Raw genomic sequence first — 12,340 nt, 5'->3', positions numbered from 1 at the left:
GGAAGGCTTTCCAGACATTTGAAAGGACTTGGGTGTTGTGGTCTAAGTTTTTGGTCATAGCAGCTGTATCTGCATTAGGGGACACCTAAAGCTCAGTAAAACTGTGGCTCTTGTGGACTTGTAGAGGTATCACCTTGGTGGTCTTGGATAAGATCTGGAAGAATTCTCTGGATTACCAGAAAGACTCTTGTTCTCTTTCCTTACTTTCTCTCAAACAAACAGAGTCTCTCTATGCTGAGCTGCCTGGAGGTGGGAGAGGGGTGACACAAGCACCCCTGTGGTCACCAACACTGGGACTATGCTGGATCAGACCTGAAGCCAGCATAGCACTGGGTCTCACCCAAGGTCCACTATAACTACCTGTCCACTGCCTACGTTTGCTTGAGGCCCTAGGGTTCAATAATTATTACGAACCACAACTTTATTCACAATAGTTCTATTACACACCTACAAGCAAGGTACAATCTTGCACTTCTACTGAAAGCCTACTGCAATTCAGCAGGATCACATCACTCACTTGGGGTCTCAAGCTTGTCTTAGGTACACTCCTGCACTTACCAATATCATTCTCTTTGCTAGAATATCCTTTCTCAACCATATTCCACCCAATTTTAACATTCAACTCAAGATTCATTTTCCAGAGACAACTGCAACCACAGAGACCTTACTGTTTTCCAGAACTGTATGACTTATTAATAGTATTATTGTCTTATTTAATTATATGTAATTGTATATTTTGATAAAGCCCAGCTTCTTCAGTGATTTCCAAAAGAAATACACTCAACCTATTTTCACTGTTATTTTTATGGTTTTGAAGATATTTTAGAGTAATGAGGAAGGATCAGCGTGCACAGAACAGCATTTTACATGGAAATCCCCATTTGGCTTGCCTCTAAAAAGCCACCTCTCATACCAGTATCATAGAAACCTGAGTACTAGCTGGGCTTTGGAGGCTAACTTCTACTTGTTGGGAGCAAGCCCCCCAAAATCTGGCTATAAACTGGCCCCAAGACTGGCCGTAAACAAAATTTCCACAGCACTGTAACATGTTTATAATGGCCCTAATACCCGGGCTGGAAGGTTGTGGGTTTACAGGAATGAGGGCAAGGAACACCTGGCCCACCCAGGGCAGAAAACCACTTAAAGTCATTCTTAAGCCACAGACAATAGCATGAGTGATCTTTGCCTTAAGGGCATGTTCCTGCTGCAGTTAACTAGCTCAACCTATTCCTTTAATTCGGCCCATCCCTTCGTTTCCCATAAGGGATACTTTTAGTTAATTTAATATCTATAAAAACAATGCTACTGGCTGTTTGCTGTTAATAAATACGTGGGTAAATCTCTGTTCGGGGCTTTCAGCTCTGAAGGCTGTAAGACCCCTGATTTCCCACTTCACACGTCTATATTTCTGTGAGTGTGTCTTTAATTCCTCTAGTGCCACTGGGTTAGGGTCTCCCTGACCGAGCTGGTCTCGGCATCTACTCAAGCTTATCAAAGCATCATATTAAGAACATCTTTCCCAGCAGTGGAATTCTCACACTAGTTACCAAAATGACTCCACTTTATTTTTTGTTTTAACTTATATTATTGTTCAGATGTAGATCTTGAGTTCTCAAGTAAATTATAAACATTTTAAGGAAAAGATAGTCAATACTCTGAAACCCCCAGAACAGTGTTATTCACAAAGACATTGCTATATAAACAACTGTTAAATGTATGAAGGGAAATGACACAGAAACACTAGTGGAGTGGGTTGAGTAATGGTCCCCCGAAATATACATCCATATCGTAACCCCTAGTACTTTTGATGAGTATAACCTTATTCAAAAAAAGGGACATTACAGATACAATTAAGTTAAAGATCTTGAGATGAGATCATCCTGGATGGGCCCTAAATTCAATGATAAGTATCCTTATAAGAGACAGAAGAGAAGACAGAACATAAGGAAGAAAGCCATATAAAGACTGAAGCAGAGATTAGAGTTATGCAGCAACAAGCCAAGGAACATCTGGAGCCACCAGAACCTGGAAGAGACAAGGAAGAATTCTTCCCCTAGAGCCTCTGAAGGGACAGCATCCCTGCTGTTACCCTCATTTAGAACTTCAGCTTTTCGGAACTGTGAAAGAATAAATATCTGTTAAGTCACTGGTTTTATGGTAAATTGTTAAAGCAGCCCTAGGAAACTAATACAACCAACTTCTGTACATTTATTCTTCCATTCAGAAAATATCCCCCCGGAGGCTCTGTGTCTAGGCATTTCAAATATATGAAGATATCTCACACATGGATATGGCCTTGGAAAAACTTATATTCCAAAAGAAAATCTGGTTACCTCTTGGATTTGGGTTGTCAGTTGATAGCAGGGCATTTTACTTTGTTTTTCACAAAAGACCATAGATGTAGTCATATTTTCATAAAATGGGAATAGGAAGTCATAATGTGGCCCGTCATAGGTGGAGGAAAGGACTCTAGGCCAGCCTTTTCTAATTCCTGCAATTATCAGGACAGACTATGAGAATCTAAAGAAGTCAACAACTACAGCACTCAAAAGCAGCAGACACACATAATTTCCCCTGCATTGGGCATGTAAACTTTGTATCACAACTCAAATTGAGTTGCAAGAAGATGTCAAAAGAAACTACCTGTGGCTATAGTAGAAAATAATCCTCCAAAGTAAGCATCACATCCTAACAGAAAAACTAACAATCTCTTGTTAGGAATAATGATAGTAGTTGCATAAACTTGACAATAGATTTCCTGGACAAAAGCTGGCACAAAAGAAAGCAAGTAACTGAGACTGAACAACAAATCACATGCATAAACTATATTTTCAGAAATCTGTCTGAAGACAAGGCAATGGGGAAGACAGTGAAAGCTAAATTTTAAAAAACTTATTAAATCATAAGGACAATTTTTATTAGCCTAGAACACAATGGGGTGCCCCCTCACACAAACCTTTTACAAGTAGCTGATCCAGAAATAATGTGCCTCAGTTATAGATAATTATTTTCTGAAAGGAATAACTTGCATAAGAGCCACAAAAGGAGAAAATAGGGAACAGAGGAAAGTGGCATCCAAAAACTATTGCCACAGAACAGATAACAATTATGACCAAATATAATGCTATAAACAAAAAATAAGCATATACCTCTATAAATTAAAAATGCAAAGTAAGTATACAAGAGCCCAAGTAAAATAAGGCAAGGCAATACAGGGAGATGATACATGGACTAGCAGAGTTCATAAACAGGAGAGAAAAATAAAGCCATCAGAGAAATGAAGATCATATTGGAGACAATCCAAACAGAGTAAATGCTGCTGAAAACAAAGAATTATGAAGGACACAAATTTAAAATGTGATCAGAATAAAATATACATAACCAAGTTAAAAAGGATTATAGCAAAAGTAAAATTTTTAAATGATTATAGAAAAAAGAATATATATATATATAGAAAATGGAAATCAATTACATTTTATCTTAGCCAAAAGGCCATGAAGAGAGAGAAAATGGAAATCAAGCACATGCATAACTAGTGTCCCCAAAAAGCGTAATCAAAAAAATGGAAGGAACAGGTTTCAATACATAATTTTTTCCCATCTAGAGAAAAGTCCTCAAGGAAACATGATCAAAAATTTTATATCCAATCAAACTGTTGCTGAAGTACAAAGACTACTGACAAACTTTTTTTGAAATGCAATAATCCACAGAATTTGGTTCCCTTCTTCCCTTTATCTATTTCTGGAAGAAATTGCTAGTGCATTAACTTCAGTCAGTCAAGAAATGCATGATAAATCTCTGGCAAAATGACTAATAGTTGTACTGAATTCTCTGTAACTAAGACCAAAACAAATATATTATGGTTACAGGATAGAATTAATAGGTTAGAAGCCTTAACATGTAACAATGTGTAATTAACAAAACTTGAGACAGTAAAGGGGCAAGAAAATTGGTGGCAGTGTATTTCTGCTGATTTCTTCATTTTATAGAGACAGAGGTAGCAGACACCATTGCAGAACTACACAAACCTGTCCTTTTCTGCTTCTGTATTTTAGAACTAGGAGGTTCTCCCCAGCTCCACAGAATGATCTGTGATTAGCGTAAGCTAGTCTTGGGAAATCTATTTCTATTAACATTGACTGGTTTTAGCATGAACATGTGATTCAGTTCTGTCTAATGAGTCATAAGCAGACATTTGTTTCTCTGTTCTTATGAAGAAATTTGAGAAGATTAAACAGCATTTTTCTCTGTCTCTTACCCTGCTATATGATAAATTCATGCCTATAAATGTAACCAAGAAGACACAATGGTGAAATTAAGAGCCTACATGCTGAGAATGGTCAAGAAAAATATGGAAAAACTGGATTCTAAAAACACTGTTGAGATACTAAAACTATCCTACTTCTGGACTTATTAACATTATTATTAAGGTAACAATTGTCTTAATTGATTAAGCAACAACTAGATGGCTTTTCAGTTACTTATCAATGAAAATATTCTAATTGATATACTAACAATCAAAAGAGATCATTTAAAAGTGATAAGTCAAGCAACAGAATTACAGTACATTGAAATATAAAGAGGCATACATGAAGAAATATAGTACCACCAATTTTGCAGTAGGAGTAGAAGGAAGAAAATGGAAATTGCTAAGTTCATATATGCTAATATTAGGGAATAGAGAGTCACATAAAGATATAATCATAAAATAACTGGTAGCATAAAATTACAAATCTTCCAAATCAGAAAATACACATACACCCCACAAAGTAGAAATAGTCCATACTGTGAACAAAATGTGATAAGATATAATGACATAACTAAAAGTAAACACTTATTTCTATAACTACACATGGCCTAAACATACTCATTAAAAGAAAAAGGAGGTGGGCCTCAAAGCAAAATCCAAATATCTGCTGCATACAAGAAGAATACCACAAATTCAATAAGTAACCAAGAAGGGTTGAAAATAAAGGGAAAGGCAAAGACTATAACAGGCAAGAGCAAGTAAAAAGAAAATAAGGTTCATGGTATTAATATCAGATGGGTTTTAATGCAGCATAATATATGTTCAATAAAAAAAGATAAACACCTTGTAATGCTAAAGGACACAATCCAAAATGTAGATTAAATGTTATGTCTATCTAATTACCCAATAATACAGAAGCAATATCAATAAAGAAAAACCTACAGAAAACAGAAGTCTTAAATTAGAAAACAAAATCTCGCAATAGGAAACTTTCTTTTCTTTCAGTACATGATAGAATAAGCAAAATAAAATTTCAGAATATAGAAAACCTAAATAAAATTAAGTGATATACATTCTCTAAAAATAGAGAATACACCTTCTTTCTAAGCATCCATGGAACATTCACAAATCTGACCATTTGCAAACAAAAAAAAAAAACTTCAATAGTTTTCAAAAAGGAGAAACAATGTATACATCTGTGCTCATAATGCAATAAAACTTAAAATAACAAACTCAGAAAATGAAAATAATCCACTATTAGGATATTTTAAAATTCTGTAAGTTTTGCATAGAAGATAAAATCAAAACTGAAATTGTAGGATATCTGGGAAATAACAATCAAAGAAAGAACAATATACAACTATCTAGGTGATATAGCTGAAATATTAATAAACAAGGAAGAATGAAAGAAATAATATAAGCACTCAAGAAGTTAGAATAAAACGAAAAACAGGAAAATAGAAAAAAGAAATTAATAAACATAAAAAGTGAAATAACAAATTAGAAAAATGGCTTTTTGCCAGGTGCGGTGGCTCATGCCTGCAATCTAAGCACTTTGGGAGGCCAAGACAGGCAGATCACGAGGTCAAGTTCAAGACCAGCCTGGTCAATATGGTGAAACCCCATTTCTACTGAAAAAACAAAAATTAGCCAGGAGTGGTGGCGTGCATCTGTAATCCCAGCTACTCAGAAGACTGAGGCAGGAGAATCGCTTTAATCTGGGAGGCAGAGGTTGCGGTAAGCCAAGATTGCACCATTGCACTCCAGCCTGGGTGACAAAGTGAAACTCTGTTGCAAAAAAAAAAAAAAAGAAAAGAAAAGAAAAGAAAAATGGAATGTGAAAGAACTAATAAGTAAACCCAACAGATGTTTCATGGGTGGAGGAGGAGGAATAACATGAAACAAAACCTTTAACTTGCCAAAACATTTTTAATTATAAGGATAGAAAAATACAAATACAAAGCACAAGAAACAATGAGGAAGATCCCAGAAACAAAAAAAATTAAAAGACTCCTATAACAGCAATTTCATCAATTCAGTGTAAGTGAATTTGAGAATTAAGATTATTTTCTAAGAAATCACACCCCAGATAAATCTGAAAATTTAACGTACCAATATCCATTTTAAAAGGAGGACAAATTGTCAATTTACTCCCAACAAAATAGTTCAACACATAGTTGGTTTCACTAGGGGAATACTGACAAATCTTTAAGAAACACCTAACTTTAATGCCATTCAAAGTGTTGTAGAGCAAAGGAAAAAAAAGAAAACCTTCAAATGCATATTTATAACATATAAATCCACAATAAAAAGCACAGAAAAAAAAAAAAACTATAGCCTAAAACTCACTTGTTAATATCATGAAAAAAACCCTAAGTGAGTATTTGCGAATAGAATCCAGGATCGCATTAAAGTGGATCACATTACTAAGTGGTGTTTATGCCCCAAATAAAAGAATGATATAACAATAAATCTGTTAATATAATTTACCACATTAATAATAAAAAGAGAAAACTAAAATACCATCTCAATACATTGTGAAAAGGTTTTTGATAAAATTCAACATTCTTTTTAACAAATATCCTTATTGTGTACTATCCTAAGAATAGAGAGTTTCCTCCCTTAATATGACAAAATATCTCTGTTGCATCTCAAAAGCCAGCATGTCATGCTTAATGAAAATTCTATTAGTATTCCCATTAACAATAAGTTGAAGACAAGTGTGTCTACTATGACTACCATTAATTTTTTGGAGGTCCTGGATAACATAACTAGACAGTAAAATGCAGGTATAAAATTTTAAGAGATAAAATTAAAATATTATTATTTGCAAACAATCTGATTATTTACCTGGACAACACAAGAGAATCAACTGGAAAACTATAAATAATGACAGAATTCAGTTAAGTGAATGAATACAAAAATAATATTGTGACACCACTACTTTTCATACATACGAACAACACAAATAGGAGATCCACAGGAAGAGTAGATTGCATTAAAAGTAGCAACCAAAATTATAGAGTAACCAGAAAAATGTATAACAAAAAATATGTGAAGAAAACTTTTAATGTTACTGATGGACCCACAAGAATTAAATAAATGGAAAAGTGAGGCATATTGATGGATAAGAAAACTCAAAATGTTAAAGGTGTCAGTTCTACCTGACTTATTCTATAAATTTAATATGTTTACACATACTCACACACACAAACAATTACACTATTTGAAACTAAAGAAATTGATTTGATTCTGAAGTTCACAGGAAAAATAAGAATAACCAGAAACATTCTGAAAAAGAACACAAATGATCAGGGATTAACAATGCAAGAGATAAAAACCTATTGTAAAGCTACTATTTAAAATGATGAGTTGCTGGTTTGTAAACGGAAAAATAGATCAATGAAACAGAACAGAGAACCCAGAAATAGACCCAAATATAGTTAGAAATTTTTAATGTGATAAGTAAATTTAAATCCCATGGGAAAAAATGAACTTTAAAAAGTGATATAAAAACAAAAAACCTTGATAACTAAATGAAGAAAAATTAAGCTAGATATATGCAACACACCTTACACCAAAATAAATCTGAGACAGATTAAAGATTTAAACATAAGAACCCTTAAAGTACTATTAAAATATGAGATGGTTTATAAAAAAGATCTTAGAGCAATGAAGATTTTCTAATTCTGTCAAAAAACTCAGAACCCAGTAAAATTGATAAATTTGACTAATAAAAATAGAAATAAAAAGCTTTTCATAACAAAAAATCAAAACACAAATGCCTAGAAAATTAAGAAAATACTTATAAATCATAAAACACTGAACTAACTCTGTTTTTTAGGGTTTTTTTGTTTTTTGTTTGTTTGTTTTTGAGATGGAGTTTCACTTTATCACCCAGACTGGAGTGCAGCAGCACGATCTCGGCTCACTGCAACCTCCGCCTCCCTAGTTCAAGTGATTCTTCTGCCTCAGCCTCCCAAGTAGCTAGGATTACAGGTAAGCACCACCAAGCCTGGCTAATTTTTGTATTTTTTTTTTTAGTAGAGATGGACTTTCACCATGTTGACCAGGCTGTTCTTGAACTCCAGACCTCTTGATACACCCACCTCAGCCTCCCACAGTGCTGGGATACCGGCATGTGCCACCATGCCTGGCCAACACTGAACTAACTCTTAAATCAATCTGCCCCACCTGCTGATGCTGGTACTTACCCACACTATCAGGGGGCCTGAGGACAGGCTCACTTTACCTGGTGCTGGTACCTGTGCACATAATCCAAGAACCTGGAAATCAACCCATCCATCTTGCTGCCACTGGCACCCACATGTTCCATCCAGGGACCTGAAAGCAGGGCCACCCCATCTACTGCCACCACTGATGGCACCCAAGTACCTCATCTGGGGCCTGAGGACAAGCCAACCCCACCCACCACCATGATTGCCTGCACTGGATCGTACTGCCTGGGGGTCTAAGGATCAGTCCCCACCCTACCTACCACAGTTAATACCTGCATCCACCATCTGGGACTTGAGGACAGGCATGCTTCACCTGCCACTGACACCACTGGTACCCAAGGACCAGCCTGCATGGCATGCCCATCTCCAGCAAAGCCTCACCACAACTTCTATTAACAACTGCAGTCTAAGCCACTGAGGAACTTGGAGACAACACTGATGCTAATTACAGCCAAAGAAATCATACAGACTATACTACCGTGCCCAACCAGAATCAAAACCAAAGCACTTTACCCAACGAACACTATAGATTATCGATAGGAAAAAGTCTTTCTCCATGAAAGCTAATGCATAAAATCAGAAGCAATTGTTATGTCAGATACACTGAAATCAAAGTAAGCACACAAAAAACACAAAAAGCAAAGAAACATGACACCTCAAAAGAAACACAATAATTACCCAGTAAGACATCCCAAAGTAAAGGACATTTATAAAATGCCTAAAAAATAATTCCAGACAATAATATTACAGAAACACAGTGAGATACAAGAGAACACAGATAAATAATACAGAGAAATCAAAAATAATTCATGAGCTGAATGATAAATACCAGAGACAGATATCCAAAGAGAACAAAACCAAAGGCCTGGAACTGATGAATTCAATAAATGAAATAAAAAATACAATCAAGAGCTTCTACAACACAGTACACCAAGCAGAGAAAAGAAGTGCTGAACATGAAGACAGGCTTTTTTTTAATAGACAAAAGAGAAAAGAAAAAAATAGAAAAATGGATTTAAAAGAATTAAGAAAGCCTAGATAATATATAGGACATCATAAAATGAACAAAATTCTAATTCTGGGAGTTTCAGAAGGGCAACAGATAGGTAACAGCATAGAAAACCTGTTTAACAGAATAATATTTAAAAACTCCCCAAATCTTGCAAGAGATTTAGGCTTCCAGATACAAGAAGCACAAAAATTCACAAATAGACATGACCCAAAAAGGTTTTCTCTAAATTACATTATAATCAAACTGCCAAAAGCCAAAGATAAAGAGAGAATTCTAAAAACAGAAAGAGAAAAGTGGCAAGTCATATATAAGGGGATCCTAATCAGACTAATAGTAAATTTCTCAGCAAAAAATTACAGTCCAGAAGAGAATGGGATGATATATTCAAAGTGCCAAAAGAAAAAACCCTGCCATCTAAGAATACTATACCTAGCAAATTTGTCCTTCAGAAATGAAAGAAATAAAGTATTTCCCAGACAACCAAAATAGGGAATTCATCACCACTAGATCAGCCTTGCAGGAAATACTTAACAGAATCCTACATCTGAAAGTAAACAGATTATCTCTACCATCATAAAAACACATGAAAGCATAAAAGTAAGATGCACAAATGAGAAAGAAAAGGAGTGAAACATTACCACTAAAGAAAACCACTAAACCACAATGGTAAAAAAAAAAAAAATAACAAAGGAACAAAGGGACAAATGATATATAAAACAATCAAAAATCATATTACAAAGTGACAGAAATATTTCCTTATTTATCAAGAATAACCTTGAATGTAAACAGATTAAAGTCTTCACTTAAAAGATATAATCAAGCTGAATGGATAAAAAAAGCCTAACCCCACTTTATGCTGTCTCCAAGAAATTCATCTCATCTGTAAGGACACATATAGAATGAAAGTAAAGGGATGGAAAAATATATTCCATGCAAACAAAACCAAAAGCAAGCAGGAATGGCAATATTTATATCAGATAAAACAGACTTTAAGTTAAAACCTGTAAAAAGAGACAAAGAAAGTCATTATATAATGATGAAGGGATCAATTTAGAAAGAGAATATAACAATTCCAAACATACATGCGCCCAACAGCAGAGCACCTAGATATATAAAACAAGTATATCAGATATAAAGGGAGAGACAGACTCCAGTACAACAATAGTTGGTGTATTAGTCCATTTTCGTGCTGCTGATAAAGACATACCCAAGACCAGGCAACTTACAAAAGAAAGATGCTTAAAGACCTTACAGTTCCACATGGCTGGGAAGCCTCACAATCATGGTGGAAGGCAAGGAGAAGCAAATCATGTTTTATGTGGATGGCAGCAGGCAAAGAAAGATAGCTTGTATAGGGAAACTTCTCTTTTTAAAACCATCAGATCTTACTCACTATCATGAATGAGTAAGTGAGACTTACTCACTATCATGAGAATGGCACAAGAAAGATCCACTCCCATGATTCAGTTACCTCCCACTGGGTCCCCCCAACAACACATGGGAGTTCAACATGAGATTTCGGTGGGGAACACAGCCAAACCATATCATTCTGCCGTGGCCCCTCCCAAATCTCATGTCCTCATATTTCAAAACAAATCACGCCTTCCCAACAGTTCCCCAAAATCTTAACTCATTTCAGCATTTACCCAAAATTTCATAGTCCAAAGTCTCATCTTAGTGAAGGCAAATCCCTTTCACCTATGAGCCTGTAAAATCAAAAGCAAGTTAGTTACTTCCTAGGTACAATGGGGGTACAAGCATTGGGTAAATACAGTCATTCCAAATGGGAGACACTGGCCAAAACAAAGAAGCTGCAAGCCCCATGCAAGTCCGAAATCCAGCAGGGCTTTCCAAAATGGTCCCCTTTGACTCCATATCTCACATCCATGTCTCACGCCGATGTAAGAAGTGGGCTCCCACAGCCTTGGAAAGCTCCACCCCTGTGGCTTTGCAGGGTATAGCCCCACTCCTGGCTGCTTTCATGGGTTGGCATTGAGTATCTGCAGCTTTTCCAGGTGCATGGTGCAAGCTGTCAGTGGATCTATCATTCTGGAGGACAGTGGTCCTCTTCTCACAGCTCCACTAGGCAATGCTGCAGTATGGTTTTTGTGTTGGGGCTCCGACCCCACATTTCTCTTCTGCACTGCCATGGCAGGAGTTTTCCATGAGAGCCTCACCCCTGCATCAAACTTCTGCCTGGGCAGCCAGGCATTTCCATACATCCTCTGAAATGTAGGCAGAAGGTTCCCAAACCTCAGTTCTTGACTTATGTGTACCTACAGACCCAACACTATGTGCAAGCTGCCAAGGCTTGGGGCTCCCAACCTCTGAAGCAAGAGTCCAAGCTGTACCTTGGCCCGTTTTAGCCATGGTTGGAGCCACTGGAATGGAGGGTACCAAGTCCCTAGGCTGCACAGAGCAGGGGACCCTGGGCCTGGCCAAAAAAACCATCTTTTCCACCTAGGACTGTGGTCCTGTGATGGGAGGGGCTGCCATGAAGACCTCTGACATGCCCTGGAGTCATTTTCTCCATTGTATTGGGGATTAACAATAGAATCCTCATTACTCATGTAAATTTCTACAACCAGCTTGAATTTCTTCTCAGAAAATGAGATTTTCTTTCCTATTGCATTGTCAGGCTGCAAAATTTCCAAACTTTTATGCTGTTTCCCTTTTAAAACTGAATGCCTTTAACAGCACTCAAGTCACTTCTTGAATGTTTTGCTGATTAGAAATTTCTTCTGCCAGATACCCTAAGTCATCTCTCTCAAGTTCAAAGTTCTACAAATCTCTAGGGCAGGGGCAAAATGCCACCAGTGTCTTTTCTAAAACATAACAAGA

At 36.3% G+C, this 12,340-nt stretch overlaps 1 protein-coding gene across 2 annotated transcripts in view; it reads right to left on the bottom strand.

The window, feature by feature from the left end:
* Positions 1-12,340, bottom strand: part of CPQ (carboxypeptidase Q) — a 313,593-nt gene that overhangs the window by 263,806 nt on the left and 37,447 nt on the right. The window lies entirely within an intron of this gene.

Source organism: Mandrillus leucophaeus, unplaced genomic scaffold (assembly GCF_000951045.1).
Source record: "Mandrillus leucophaeus isolate KB7577 unplaced genomic scaffold, Mleu.le_1.0 Scaffold198, whole genome shotgun sequence".
NCBI classification, from domain to species: domain Eukaryota; kingdom Metazoa; phylum Chordata; class Mammalia; order Primates; family Cercopithecidae; genus Mandrillus; species Mandrillus leucophaeus.
The sequence above is the reverse complement of the archived record's forward strand: the minus strand, read 5'-3'. Positions and strand labels throughout refer to the sequence as shown.